Genomic DNA, 14176 nt, shown 5'->3' with positions numbered 1-14176 from the left:
CTTGCGACTCAGTAGTTTGGGAGCAAAAGGCATGGGTACCCATTTTTAGATTCGGTAGCATGTGTACTTTCCAAAAATATATGGTTTTGTGGGGTAAACATATTATATATTTCTGTGTTTTCACCACACATAAAATGCAGTTAATGTGTTGATTTTTCATTACCCAGCAGGACTAATTTGTATGGCACTAACTTTATTTTGGGACCTCTAAATGCCAGATACTTTGGTAAATCCTATGCACAAGGGCATCAAACTGTTTGGAGGACCCCTGGCAATCATATTTAGGGTGCCTTTTCTTGGTATGTAATGATACCATGGGCGATATGATGCTGTAGAGTTGAAGCTTTGAGGCAATTTCAGATATTTCACCAAAACCGGCAATTTTGGGAAAGCCTTGTGACTCAGTAGTTTGGAGCAGAAAGGCATAGGTACCCATTTTAGATTCAGGTAGAAGGAGGGGAGGGGTAAACATATATTTCTGTGTTTTTACCCAACAAAAATGCAATCAATGTGTTGGGAGGTGTGGGGTGCAGGAGGTCTCAACACAGAGGGAGTTTGGCGGTTGGGGGCCCAGGTGATGTTGGTTGGGAGCCCCTGAGGCTGCAGGCCAACCCCCCCCCCCATCCAACACTGGTGCCCAACCTTTACTAAGGAATAAAAATGAGTGTATGGATTGTGTCACATGGAAATTGGGGCTTACCACTAATTTTTAAACCATTAGATGGGGGTGCCCCACACCGATGTGTCGAACTCAGGGCCGGGAACTTAGGGGTAGGCAGAAGAGGCACGGGGCCTAGGCGCAACGAAGTGGGGGTGCCAAACACAAACTTTTCCTTCAGCCTACCCACCTTGTCCGGGACCCTTTCTCTCCCATCGACACTGTCTTCCCCATCCAGGAATTTAAATATTGTGCACACATGCGCACTCTGGGACTTGCGTACACCGTTATGCGTGCTTAGTGCGCGCATGGGCACTCGGAGCTGTGCTGGCAATGGGGTAAAGCGGCCAGTTGGGGTTGTTTTGGGCGCCCAACAGGCTTGGCCCGGGCCTGCCCCCATAATGTAAAACGAATGCTATTTAATACAGTAAATATTGTATCTCAAAGTAAACAGACTCCTGTACATAATTCCTTTTAGTACTTGAAGAAAAGGTAAATTTAACACATTTTCCTGGTTTTTTCTTGGTCCCCTGAAAAATGTAAAATAGGGGTTCTACTATACTCTGCATAAGGTAGAACCAAAAATATGTAAATTCCTCATACCATTGCGAGTAAGTAAACAGCATTTCTAAAATCCCAGTGATTGCATCTTAGTACACTGAACTGGAACAAAAACTACGAAACCAATGATTTTCCATAGGTCGTAGTGTTTATGTTTATTTTAATTGAAAAGTGGAGCCGCCTGTAAGAAGACTGATGCAAAGGTAGATTTGATAGTGTCAGACAGACTACAGAGCACCCAGCAGTATTTAACATGGGAAATGAAATGTCATTTCATTGTCATTTGATGTTTATGATGACACCTCCCTCCTAATTGGTGTCATTTTGCAGATTTATTGCCCTTTCATGTAACCAGTGAGGGCACGCTTGAATGTCTGCCAAGGCGTATATGGTATAAAGGTATGATGCCCTGAGTAAATCGAGGCCCAAGGTGCAGTGTACGTGTATCCGATGCACAAGGGTTAATCATCCCGCGCGCCCTATCAGTTCGTGACCCTGTGACCTTAGCGTGCCGTGGACTAGCCACTTCAGCACGCGTGTGACCCCCTGACACCTCTGCAGCTCGGCGCTGTGCCTGAATGTGTATGGGAGATACCGGGCGTTGCGTGCGAGTGGGAGGGGACACTACATGTCGTGAGAAGGGCCCACAGCTCATTACAACAGACGGCACCAGTAAGATATCAAAGCCTGTGTGGCGAGAGAAGGTGGAGCGAGGTTTGGGAAACCTGATCTTGCCACAACTACACCCTGTCACTGACACAACTTTGCATGTGAAATGTAAGGGTAAAGATAAACAGCTGGAAAATCACACACTTCCGAAAGCTTGAGCTTCTGTGCCGCGAGCTGCTTCTGTGAGGAGTGGTCAGCTCTTGCCGGCCACCTTCCTTCTGTAAACCACACTGCCGCCATTAGAAATCCCTAATTGGCGCTCAGCAGCTGTTCCAAGCGCTGCTAACCACCCTCCAGCCACTCCACACTAATGCTGGAAGACTACCCAAGCAATGAGTAGTGCATGTCGGGACAGCACAGCCAGTCTGGCTCTTCTGGCATTTGTCTCTCATATTATTATTGGCTTGCCAGTTCAGGTCTGCCTGTAAATATATAGTGAACAGGGCCAGAACTAGGGATAGGCAGAGTAGGCACGTGCCTAGGGTGCAAAACTTGGGGGGGCGCCCAGGCACGTACCTTTAACTGCTGCCTACCCCCGTCTGATCTTCATTCCTGCTCTGTGTGCACATGCGCACGCTCCTATGTGACAGGAGCGTGGCGTGGCAATGTTACTTCTGTGCGCGTGCGCGTGTGCCTAAGTGATTGAGAGTGGCGTGCGATGTGATGCTTTTGTAAGCGTGCATGCGCGCGCTCAGTGTAGGGGGCGACGCGGCAGGTCGGGTTGCCTGGGGCGCCCAGGCTGGCCCGGCCCTGGTCCAACTACCTTACCTCTGGTACAGGTCTCTTATCCTAGCCTTTGGTGCTCTATATTAACCACCCTAGGATGAAGGGTACTTCATGTGCATGTACCTGCTAAAGCCTTGGAGGAGGAGGAGGTACTTAATGGGAACCAACCTGTGGATCATAAACAAAGATCTCTGGTGTAGTGTGATTAAAGAGTACATCCACTATTCATCTATAATCATTAGGTTCTTTGATGGAATGCCGTCTCTTTGTATTCTCTGTGTGATTCTGAGTGTGGTTCTGAATATATAATGACTATTGGGACTCTATACTCTAAGACTATTGGGACTCTAAAAAAGATTATAGCTAAAATGCTGTATTTTGTATTGTAAACTTACTGTACCAACTAATCTATCTAATTATATATATTTACACATATGCTTTTTGCAGGGCCGGATTTACATAGTGGGCACCCCTAGGCCCACTGCCATTCGTCACCCCTGTTCCCCCCCTTTATTTGTGCAAATTTTCATCATCAATGGGGATTGGCGCATGGGAAATTTAAAAAATTATTGTATCTCCATCACATCCCTGGTGTTTTTGAACACCCCAGTGTTTTATGCCGCCCCCCTAGGCCCGGGCCTAGGTGGCCTTTCCACAAATCCAGGCCTGGCTCTTTGGCAGAGAATGGGGGCTGTACATATAAAATTACAAATTACAATTCATGCTTGAAAAATCTTTAGATTTAATCTCTAAAAACACAATTACAGGCAATGCAACAGGTATAAAAGAATTCCTGAGACACAAGTATAAAAAAGATAAAAAAAATTAAAAGGACAAGTTTCTAAATCCCTGGTGGGTCCATTGACCTCTGATGCTAATCTGGTCCAGAAAGGAAAAAATCTGAAATGTTCCAGAGCATCTATCTGCTCTTCCAGCAGCGGAACGGATTCCATGTACTTAACGGAAGCAGGGGCAGCTTAATTGGCTGTACCACATATAATATTAGACAGACGATGACTAAGAATTATTCTACTTTAGTATAAAAAGTTAGCATTCCTTTATTCAACATTTCAAAACTGATTTTCAATAAGAGTTCAGTGGAATGTAGTTAAGGAGAGTGGGGTCCTTTGCTGCAGATGAAGGTTCAACAGATTTCAACTGACTGGTAAGTAAATATATTTATGTAGTCATGTCATTGTCTCCACCTCCACGTTTATTCTTCGGGCAGGAAGCAGCAGTGAAGCATCTGGCACAGCACGACAAGAGTAAAAGTGAGCCAGATACTTCACTCCCATCTGCTACACTGCTCTCCTTATTAAGGGATTATTAAGAACCCCATTGCTGTTTATAAGCACAAATAAAAGGGAGCAGCACCTTCGCTAACATGAGCACTAGATCTCATCATCCCTTTTTCTAAAAATGCTTCATAAACATCATTGGGGCAACTAAGATCTACCAGGTGAGTAATGAAGTTTACATGATTATATATATGTTCAGAAATGAGTGATCATAGCAAGAATGTGAATGAATATAAATAGAATGAAATTGTTATACCATCTATGTAATACTTGACCTAAATGTAAACTATTGGGAGGAATGTATCATTTCTTTGCCTTTCTATTGCTTTTTTCACCCACTGCTAAATTCAAGTCTTATCCCTTCACAAACATGCTGGAGACTGCTGCTCTATCGCTGTAATGGAGTCCGAATTCAGCTTACAAAATGGTGGCCAAGATGGCGTCCAAGATGGCGGCTCCCAGGTTCCTCACGGACGCAGTCGGATGACGACGACCTCTTCTCGCAATCTGATTGGTCGCCGGCGACGGAACGGACGTCGGCGTCAATAATGGGCGCCGGCGTCAGTCGCACACGTCAGCGCGTCGGTCGCTGACGCCAGCGCGTCCGCGCGCACGTTATGACGCCGATGCGTCCAAATTGGCGCCAAACCTGGGACTATATTAATGAGCTCTGGGAATTCACCTGTGCCCAATTATAGGTTTTAGCTTGCTACTCCTGGGTGTGATCTTGTGAAATCTTTGTTATCCGTGTACCGACCTTTGCCTGAATTCCTCGACCTTGAACCTCTTCTGCCTGGACTGATCTTGTTGCCTGTTTGACCATTCTCTCGTCTCATCCTTATCTGTACTGCGAACTTGGACATTGTTATCTCCTCCCTTGGTCCTCACTACCTCTGAGGCCTTTGGGCCTTACATTATAATTGGGCCATGGACCCTTCGGAGGAAAACCCAGCGCCACCTGATGTCGGTGGAGCGCTTCGTGGTCTGGCTTCCCGGATGCAGTCCTATGAGGTACAGCAGTCTCATTTTTGTCAGGCCCTGGAAACTGTACTGGCAAAGTTGTCGGCCCCTAACACCTGCTGATCCTGTTCCTGTACCTGTACCCGTGGCTCCTCTCCAGGTCTCCGAGCCCCGCATTCCGGCTCCCCCACTCTACAGTGGTGACCCCGCAGCTTGCCGCGGGTTTATCAACCAGTGCGAGGTCCACTTTACACTCGCACCCAGCCAATTCGTCTCTGAACGTGCCAAGGTGGGCTTCATATTCTCCCGCCTGCAAGGGAAGGCATTGGAGTGGGCTTCACCGCTATGGGAGAAGGAAGATCCTATTATTGACAATGCCAGACTCTTTGTCCGCGAACTTCGTGTTGTGTTCGATGCTCCGGGTCGTGCCACAGCTGCTTCCGCACGCCTGTTCCATCTTCAACAGGGAACTCGCTCTGTATCAGAGTACGCCATCGAATTTCGCACCCTGGTTGCAGAAAACTTCCTGGAATAATGACGGGTATCACGCTGCCTTTTACAACGGCCTGGCGATACGTATAAAGAATGATCTGGTGTCCAGGGAAATTCCATCCCGCTGGGAAGATCTAGTCGCCTTGGCCATAAAGGTCGATACTCGGCAGAGGGAGTTCCAAGCTGAGCTCGACAGAGAGCGCTCCCCAACCAAGAGATTCCACAGGTTTCAACCTACTCTGGCTCCTCGTTTTCAAAGACCCTTCCTTCCCAATCCGGCTCCCACCTTGCCTTCTCCAACTCCTGCGGCTTCTGCTTCTTCTTCCCTGCCTACGGAAGAACCTATGCAGATCGGACGGGCCCGTCTAACCGAACAGGAAAAGCTTCGGAGAAGGGCTGCTGGACTTTGCCTCTACTGTGGTGGAAAATCCCACTTCGCCTATGAGTGCCCAGTGAAGCCGGGAAACGCCAGCACCTAGGTAAGACTGGGGAGACTTACCTGGGTGGAATTGGTCCTTCTCCCCATTCTTCTGCTCAACGCTTCCTCCTTCCTGTGCAGATTCGTTTTGGAACCCAGACGATTTCTTCCGAAGCCTTCCTTGATTCCGGCGCAGCTGGGAATTTCATGGATAAAGTCTTCGCTGAAAGTCACTCCATTCCCCTGCAATCTCTGGCTGTTCCCCTGCGTGCTTTGGCGATTGATGATCGACCATTATCTTCTGCTATTATTTCTCACTCCACCGATGAACTTTCTGTTATTGTGGGAACCATGCATCTAGAAGATTGTCTTTTCTGTTAATTGACTGTCCTTCCACTCCCATTGTGCTTGGTCTGCCCTGGTTGAATACCCACAACCCAGTAATAGACTGGGCTTCGTCTCAAATCTCCCGTTGGAGTCCTTTTTGCCAACAAAATTGTTTACCCACCAAATCCATCATTAAAGTTTCATCTGTGTCTCCAAACTCTTCTCTGCCCTCTGTTTACCAAGCCTTTTCTGATGTCTTCAATAAAAAGTCGGCCGAAGTTCTGCCTCCCCATCGCCCCTATGATTGCCCCGTCGAACTTCTTCCTGGAACCATGCCTCCCAGAGGCCGCACCTATCCGCTTTCCCCTGCTGAAACCCGTGCCATGAAGGAATACATCCAAGAGAATCTGCAAAGAGGTTTTATTCGTCCTTCTTCTTCCCCGGCTGGAGCCGGCTTCTTCTTTGTAGAAAAGAAAGATGGAGGTTTGGCGGCCCTGCATTGACTATAGGGGTTTAAACAAAATTACAATTAAAAATCGTTATCCCCTTCCCCTCATCTCTGAACTGTTCGACCAACTCAAGGGGGCTTGTCTTTTCACCAAATTAGATCTTCGTGGGGCTTACAATTTAATCCGGGTCAGAGAAGGAGACGAGTGGAAGACTGCATTTAACACTCGTGACGGGCATTACGAGTATCTTGTGATGCCATTCGGCCTCTGCAACGCCCCCGCGGTCTTTCAGGAATTTGTAAATGACATTTTCAGAGATTTGTTGGGTCAATACGTGGTGGTGTACTTGGACGATATTCTTATTTTTTCCAAGAACCTTGCTGAGCACCGTCTTCAAGTCCAAGAAGTCCTTTCCCGTCTACGGAGAAATAATTTATTCGCCCAAATTGGAGAAGTGTTCCTTTGAAGTTTCGTCCATCTCCTTCCTTGGTTACATCATTTCTCAACAAGGCTTCAGAATGGATCCTGCTAAAGTTTCCGCTATCCAAGACTGGCCTCTCCCCACCAGTGTTAAAGCTATCCAAAGATTCATTGGCTTCGCCAACTATTACAGACAATTCATTAAGGGGTTTTCGTCCAAGGTTGCTCCCATTCTTTCCCTCATTCGAAAAGGGGGTAAGCCTCAGCATTGGTCACCTTTAGCTTTGGAGGCATTCAAGACTCTTAAAACTTCTTTTTCTTCCGCTCCCATTCTCAGACACCCAGAACCTCTCCAACCATTCTTCATTGAAGTGGATGCTTCAGATGTCGGTGCTGGAGCAATTTTGTCTCAAAGAGCATCTTCTGATGGAAAACTACATCCCTGTGCCTTCTTTTCGAAAAAATTTTCCTCTTCTGAACAAAATTATGATGTGGGAAATCGTGAGTTACTGGCCGTCAAGCTTGCTCTAGAAGAATGGAGACATTTGCTGGAGGGTTCTTCTGTTCCTGTGACCATCTATACAGACCATAAAAATCTAGAGTATATCCAGACACTCAAACGCCTCAATTCTCGTCAAGCTAGGTGGGCACTATTCTTCTCTCGCTTTAATTTCATTTTAACCTTTCGGCCTGGTGCTAGGAACAAGAAGGCGGACGCTCTTTCCAGAAGTTTTCTTCTCGAAGATCTCAATTCTGCAGAACCGGAATCCGTTGTGCCTCCTACAAAGATCATCACTGCTCTATTTCCCTCTTTGGCCTCTCAATTATTATCTGTTCAATCTTCTGCTCCTGTTGGAACTCCTGTTGGTGTTGCCTTTGTCCCTCCGGAACTTCGTCATTCCATTCTGGTCCAGTCCCACAGCTCCAAACAGGCCGGTCATCCAGGAATCAGAAAGACCACTGAACTCCTGTCTCGTCTTGTATGGTGGCCTTCTTTAAGAAAAGATGTCAAAGACTTTGTTTCTTCTTGCTCTGTGTGTGCTGTATCCAAGTCTGGACATTCCCCTCCTAAGGGGGTACTTCTACCACTACCTATTCCTTCCCGCCCATGGACTCATCTATCTATGGACTTCATTGTGGATCTCCCTAATTCCTCTGGTTACACAGTTATTTGGGTGGTCATTGATAGATTCAGCAAAGTGGCACATTTTACTCCTCTTCGGAAACTCCCCTCTGCTCCCGAACTTTCCTCACTGTTTATTAAACACATTTTTCGCCTCCACGGTTTCCCTGCCGAAATTGTCTCTGACCGTGGATCGCAATTCGTTTCCAAGTTTTGGAGGTCCCTGTGTAAAGCCCTTGGTGTTTCTCTTCAGTTTTCCTCTTCTTATCACCCACAGTCTAATGGAGCGGCAGAGAGGGTTAATCAGGCCCTTGAACAATTCCTCCGATGCCACGTATCTTTGTGCCAGGACGATTGGGCTGATCTGCTTCCGTGGGCTGAATTTGCGCATAATAATGCCTTACATGTTTCTTCTGGAAAATCTCCGTTTTTCTGTATGTATGGTCTTAATCCTTTGGCTTTTCCTCAGGACTTATTACTTACCAATGTCCCTGCCGCCAATGACCAAGCTGCCCACATGTCGGCCATCTGGCACGCCACTGTCGTCAATCTGGGAAAAAGTTCCTTGGTCCAGAAGAAATTCGCTGATCAGAGAAGAATTCCTTCCCCTCCGTATGCACCCGGTGACAAGGTTTGGCTGTCTACACGGAACATTCGTCTCAAAGTTCCCTCCCCTAAACTTGGTCCCAAGTTTATTGGTCCCTTCCCCATCGCTGAGGTCATCAATCCGGTGGCGGTCCGTTTGCAACTTCCCCCGGAAATGCGGATTCCGAACGCCTTCCATGTCTCCTTGCTCAAACCTGCAGGTACTTCTTCTTCTTCTTCCTCCTCAGCTCCTGTCCTGGTGGACGGTCATCAGGAATTTGAGGTGAAAAGAATCCTGGACTCCCGGGTTTCGAGGGGTACTCTACAATACCTCATCGAGTGGAAGGGGTTCGGCCCTGAGGAGTGCTCCTGGGTAAGAAGTTCGGATGTCCATGCTCCTCTCCTGGTCCGAAAATTTCATCGGCAGTTTCCTTCTAACCCAGGTGGTCCTGAGGCCCCCCCTAGGGAGGGGGGTACTGTAATGGAGTCCGAATTCAGCTTACAAAATGGTGGCCAAGATGGCGTCCAAGATGGCGGCTCCCAGGTTCCTCACGGACGCAGTCGGATGACGACGACCTCTTCTCGCAATCTGATTGGTCGCCGGCGACGGAACGGACGTCGGCGTCAATAATGGGCGCCGGCGTCAGTCGCACACGTCAGCGCGTCGGTCGCTGACGCCAGCGCGTCCGCGCGCACGTTATGACGCCGATGCGTCCAAATTGTCGCCAAACCTGGACTATATTAAGGAGCTCTGGGAATTCACCTGTGCCCAATTATAGGTTTTAGCTTGCTACTCCTGGGTGTGATCTTGTGAAATCTTTGTTATCCGTGTACCGACCTTTGCCTGAATTCCTCGACCTTGAACCTCTTCTGCCTGGACTGATCTTGTTGCCTGTTTGACCATTCTCTCGTCTCATCCTTATCTGTACTGCGAACTTGGACATTGTTATCTCCTCCCTTGGTCCTCACTACCTCTGAGGCCTTTGGGCCTTACAATCGCATAATATATGGGTTTATGTTCCCAGTACTTATCCATTGGTTGGTAGCCAAGGCACTGTGAGAATGCTGGTACCCCAAACGTTAAAGCATTTGATGAGTACGCAGATGATGGTGAAACAATGGTGTGCACTGTAGGCACGTTATGAACATTCAACCTTTCAAAAGCTTCTAGGAAGTGACATCCATGGGAGGCACCACTGATATAAAGTTCAAAGCTGGACGGATGGTGTCCTGTAGAGATAGTGACACATCATTGTTCCTTTATACATTAAGACATGATGTAAGATATGACATTCAATATCAATCACCAGGTCTCTCTTCCCTCATTCTCCTGGTCTCAGTTTCTCATACAGCAAGCAGGGCCATTTCTCGACCATTTGGATCCGTACCATTTCCTATGACTTTTTTGGCCCATTTGTGGAGACGACTATACAATGGGAAGCCCTTGTTCTCCTGATAAAGGTACACTCCAGTGATCTCCTGCCACTCAGGGCTTGTCTGGGCCTCGTCCACTGGCTACTGGCTGACTACTTCCTTTTCATCTTTGTCCAAAGCCACAAAACCAAAAAACTGTTTAACATTATTGGCAGCAAGGACTTTCGCATGGACCTCAGCAGTACGATTGAACAGATCTTTTTCAGCATAACGGTAGTGTTTCCAATAAGCCTCTTGATGGTAGCTTAAAGGGGAACAGCAATGATGCAAGCAATTGGAGCAGAAAGGCAGCAGAGGCAATTACAGCAATCAGTATCCAACCAAGGAACTAAAATTGAAGAAAAGAGGTGAAGTTTGAGTCCAAACACAAAAACATGTATCATCACAACGTAGAGTATTTGTGCTCATTTGTGTTACTGCATAAATGTCTGTACTACATGGAAAAGAGATCCCATACCTGTGTATATTTTAGAAGCATGTTTGCATTGTAAAATTATCATTAATTGCATTCTGATTTGTTGGTAAAACCACTCATACATGGATTACTTCTTTATGGGGCCAATTTATTAAGCCACAACTTTTTCAGGTCAGGCTTTTTGAAGCCGAAAAAGTTGCTGGAAAAAAAGCAACAATTACGACACCCTCCCTTTATCAGAAACATCTCACCATAATGTCAACCCGGGAAAGCCATCTCACATAGACTTCATTATGAGCAAATAAGTCACATTTTAAAAAAATATCTTTTTCTCTGTAAATATAAAACAGTACCTTGTACTTGATCCCAAGTAAGTTATAATCCTTATGGAAGGTAAAAAAATCCTATTGGGGTTATTTAATGTTTAAATAATCTTTTTTTTCAAATTAACTTAAGGTAGGGGGATCCAAATTACAGAAGGATCCCTCATCCAGAAAACCCCAATCATTCAGGCCCAGGTCCCATACCTGTATGCAATTTTTTCTTCTTTGACTGATATGTAATAAGAATATGGTTCTTTTTCCTTTTTTCTTTTCCTTTTTTCATACAAACTAAGACAACGGGGTCCTCTGCTCTTGTCCTGTTCTGTTTTGCCTTCCTTCAAACTGTGATCTCTGTCATCAGAAAGTATACACTGACTGATGGTATTTGATTATTTTCATTGTTTATCTTTGTTTCAACAACCTCTCCTAATCATCTCATTCATTCACAAAAAGCCCTGGTCCATTACTGTGGTCAGTGTGCCTAGCAACGGTATAGCAAACGTACGGTCTGTTGAACCCACATGTAAAGTTTTGTAAAATAGTTTTGTTGAGTCTTAAGGTGGCCATGCACATGTCAGATCTGAGCTCATGGCAGCCAAAAGGAAGTGAGGTAAGTACTTCCATGTATAGCTCTCTGTAACAATAACCAACATTTGTCTATTAAAAGAGCTCATTGGTAGGGTTTAATTTCCGATGTGTGTAAAATGTATCCTTATAAAATGTTTCTAAACTTTATCTGTTCTAATCATTCACTGCACCAATTCTTGTGTCCTACACACGCAGAGTAAGTGAGGATTATTTATAAATGAATTTAGGTCATTTTCATTTCCTGTAATCACTTGCCCTTTAAAGCATTCTTTAGAGCAGGGATCCACAACCTTTATTAACCAGTGAGCAACATTTAGATCTAAAAAGATTTGGGGAGCAACACAAGCATGAAAGTCTCTGGGGTGCCAAATAAGGGCTGTGATTGGCTATTTGGTAGCCCCTATGTGGACTGGCAGCCTACGGGAGGCTCAATTTGGTAGTACAACTGTTTTTTATACAATTAAAACTTGCCTCCAAGCCAGGAATTCAAAAATAAGCACCTGCTTTGAGGCCACTGAACGCAACAGCCAAGGGGTTGGTGAGCAACATGTTGCTCACTGGCTACTGGTTGGGGATCACTGCTTTAGCGCTTCTAAGCCGTGGCACCCATCACTTGTTTGTCAGGCTGATTAATAAGCCGTTTTCTTCCAACAGGGACATTTTTGAGCGTGTGATTCATCTGAGCTTGGCAGCTAAAAAGATCAAGTTCTTTTTCAAGCGCTACTTGGAGTATGAAAAGAAACATGGAAGCACCGAGAGTGTCCAGGCCGTGAAAGAGAAAGCGCTGCAGTACGTGGAATCTCAGAGTTCTCTGGTGGCCACATAGTGCCCTGTGCTTAGAGACTGCTCTGATTAATGTTTATATACGTTTCCTACCGATTGGATACAATAGAGAGTTATTATACTGTATGAATGCCGGGAGAGCTGCCACAGGAACACAGACTCTGAGACTTGGGCATTTGCCCTTCAGAGACGGAGCTTCATTTTAAATTCTACTCCACTGATTTTTTTGTATGCTGCGTTGTGTTGTTCTGCGTGTGTGTATATTCATATGCAGAATTGATACATTAAAATAAATGCCAATCTTGATTTGTTGTCGTCTCTTCCCTATTATCCCTTGCTGTGTGATATTAAGCCAGTGGCACACCAACCTACCTGCTGCTGTATATGATTTGTTTCCTGAAGAGCCACAAATCATAAGCTGGCCATACACATACCAATATGTACAGTATAGCCCCTGCTTGGTTGATGTTTACATGTTAAATTGTGACCAAATGTTGAATAGAGGTAGCTTCTACAGGCACTGGTCTAGTTAGGCAAACCCCTGCCCCAGCCAGACCATATGACTTAAACCCGGCGACCTGCTACCCGACCCTGCTGTAAAATTACTCCAACTGGGGAACCACAGAAACTCCCGGTCGGGAGTAATGTTTCTGTGGATAAACATTTTTTTAATTCCTCTAGAGAATGTGTGATGGGGGGATGTGTAAGGGGGTAGATCCAGATTAGACCTTGCATCTTACCCAAGTACCCTTGCAGGATAACTGTGGACTGCCCACACTGTCAGGGAATAGGGTATTTTCTGCCCGAAACCCATCTGCTTTACGTGTATTCCACGGAAAACTGATCTGATAACATTACGAGATTTGATGGGGAAAACAAACTAGGGATGCACCAAATCCAGAATTCTGCCTTTTTTTAGCAGGATTAGGATTTGGCTTAATAAAAGTGCCTGGCCAAACAATCCTTGTAATCACGTGACATTACGCCACACAACCATGGAGCTAAAAAAAATTCTAGCCACTCCTGCAGCACACGGTTCTTCCACCTTTCCCTGGCCTAATTTGCATATGCAAATAAGGGTTCCGTTCTGTATTCAGTTTAACTTTTCACGAAGGATTCAGCTGAACCCCAAAAAAGTGGACTCAGTGCATCCCTAAAACAAACAGTCTGGCACAGATATCACATCTGTACTGTAAATAGCAGTTGGCAGCATCCAGTCATTTTATATCAGGCACACAAAAGCATTGCCCCTTTCAGGCACGTACAAAAGCTATGGAACCTGTCCTTTTTGGATTTAGCTAAATAATAGTACCAGACTGAACATTAAAAGGCCATGTGAACCCTTCAAACAAGTAACTTGAAATTGCTCAGAGCCCTAAGCATTCTATATATCATTTTTACATTTATAACAGATGATAAAGACTTTTCTCTGATTACCAAATTCCCATTTGTAAGCAGAGCAAACAGATACAAAGTTAGGGGGCTTTAGAAACAGGTGTGAAGAATTGAAATCAGCTGCTTCACATTCAACTTTTCTTCAGTAGAGGGGGCTAGAGAGCAGCTTCTGTGCTCCATCTGCCAGTATGGTTCCAGACACGCTGTGTTAGGAAACAAGCATTGAACTTCTTTACCCCTGCCACAATATAGATTAAAGTTCACTTACACATAGGGGTGCTAGCAGCATAGTTGCTATATGGTACTCGGGAACATGGCGCAACTTGGGCTGAAAAAAAAGGCTGCCCTGTTATTACCCTCCCCAAACTTAAAAGCCGCCAATGATCATTAGTAGATCTGTCCCTTTGGGACTTTTCTATGCAACGCTGCGTTACTGAGATGCACCGGAAATCTGACCGTTTATTAATTGAAGTTCTGGCCTGTCCATCTGTGGAATTAGTGAGCAGCTGTCCCTATATATAGCACTGACTTGGCTACATTTTTCCAATTACT

At 45.6% G+C, this 14176-nt stretch overlaps 1 long non-coding RNA gene across 1 annotated transcript in view; it reads left to right on the top strand.

The window, feature by feature from the left end:
- Window positions 1-12535, top strand: part of LOC121395343 — a 36674-nt gene extending 24139 nt beyond the window's left edge. The window contains exon 2 of the long non-coding RNA XR_005962415.1: window positions 12101-12535. This is a non-coding gene — a long non-coding RNA (uncharacterized LOC121395343). The remainder of the gene's footprint in view (window positions 1-12100) is intronic.
- The last annotated feature ends 1641 nt before the right edge of the window (window positions 12536-14176 follow it).

This window comes from Xenopus laevis, chromosome 7L (assembly GCF_017654675.1).
Source record: "Xenopus laevis strain J_2021 chromosome 7L, Xenopus_laevis_v10.1, whole genome shotgun sequence".
Classification (NCBI taxonomy): domain Eukaryota; kingdom Metazoa; phylum Chordata; class Amphibia; order Anura; family Pipidae; genus Xenopus; species Xenopus laevis.
Note: the sequence above shows the minus strand (reverse complement) of the source record. Positions and strands in the feature narration are given on the sequence as shown.